We start from the raw sequence: 1,724 nt of genomic DNA, 5'->3' as shown, positions 1-1,724 counted from the left end.
CCAACTGGAATACGAGGAACCAGGGAGGCCTGCATTCTTGTAAGGAGGACAGCACGTAAGAAGGACAGAGAGAACAGGAAGCCTGAGACTACACTGGACATGGAGAAGCGTCAAGTGTGAGGGCACGGTGTGAAGTGTGGGCCAAAAGAGAAGCAGATCGGGACGCCCCACGATGGAGGCTCAAGTCCAGGCTGTCGTTTGCACGTCAGTCCTTAGAAGACAATCTCTAAAGCAGAAGTCACATGCCAGCAATCAAGGAGCCCCTCCCAATGGCACCGGACCGTCATCGTCCATCAACACTTCATGAGCAGGAATTGTAAAGTAGTTCGTTCGTAATGACGAAAGTTAACTGAGAAATCTTAAAGTGTGTCTGCAAAGTAGACAAGAGCTCCTTCGGTAGAGGCCATCAGGAGCAAACCCAGCTTCGCCCCTCGCTGATCCTTGACTTTGGGTCATTTTTGTGCCTCTCTTTAACTTGATTTCCCTCCGTGCAAAACGGAAATGATTCTACCCATCTCCCGGGACTGTTGTGAAAACGAAATGGGAAAATATCTTTAAGTCACCTGATTCAAGGCCAAGTCCAAATCAATGTTAAATAATTACTGTTAGTTCTGTCTTCTTATCCTGGTTTGAAATGTGGGCTTTCTTCCAGTCAGCAACACTAAAGGAAATTCTGAATTATTTTTAACACGCTCATGGCAAGCAAGATGAGTCAGTAATGCCAAGGCCTAAACGTCTGTTACTAAAACTGTAAAAGGTGTTTTTAAAAAATATTTCTCTAGGAACTGAATAGGTGGGTGAATTATAAGTTCAAAGGAAAATATAAATTAAGAAACTTGCACACAATTAGACTTGAAGATTTATGTTTTAATATCGATAGCAACAAATTTCATTATATTCTAAAATCAACGGTAATTAAATTAGGGCATTGAGATCTAATTTAATAAGCAAGGGAACCTTCTGAGTGGGTGGGATATTATAGGTCTTTTTCTGAATTTAGCATAAGCTAAGCCTCCAGGATTGCTATTTTTTCAAGAAAAATTACTCATCACTAGGAAAGGTTCTCAGCATGTTTTGGTAGTCTATAGAATAAACAGCTTCCTATTCTGAGGGCCCAGTATACAGTACATTATGAGAATTATTGATAAATTATCCTAAGTTATGGCAAATTTATTACATGTGAATTTAACTGCGTGCGGAGTAAAAAGAATTTGGGGTAAAAGATGTGAATTTCAAATACTCCTCAGCAGTCCGGACGTGACCAAAGATCATGTTTTCCACATTTGATTCTCCCTGTGGCTGTCCATTCCGCTATCAACCTCCACCTTCTCTTGGGACCAAATCAGAGAGTCCACACCAATTAGCATCCAATTACAGTAACTAGAGCTAGATAAATAATTTGTACATCCCTAAACGACTATAATCACAGAATTTCCTTAGACTGAAAGTATTTCAGACCTTGGATTTTAATTACTTCAGTATGGAATTAGCAGTATATTTCCCATAGGTATTTTATTACCTGTTATTTCGTGAGGATGAATGTCTAAAACTTCAATTAGAAAATGGTCGTAATGGAGATGGGGTGGGAGAGGGGACGACATATGTTTTTACTGATTTTAGCCCATGAAAAGGCACTACCAGGGTGCAGTCTGGGAATATAATTTTAACCAGGACTTCAGGGCCCAGAAGGAACGCGCCACCCACTTCCACCTCTTAAACCACTC

The sequence above is a fragment of the Pteropus vampyrus genome, unplaced genomic scaffold (assembly GCF_000151845.1).
Source record: "Pteropus vampyrus isolate Shadow unplaced genomic scaffold, Pvam_2.0 Scaffold78, whole genome shotgun sequence".
Classification (NCBI taxonomy): Eukaryota; Metazoa; Chordata; class Mammalia; order Chiroptera; family Pteropodidae; genus Pteropus; species Pteropus vampyrus.
Note: the sequence above shows the minus strand (reverse complement) of the source record.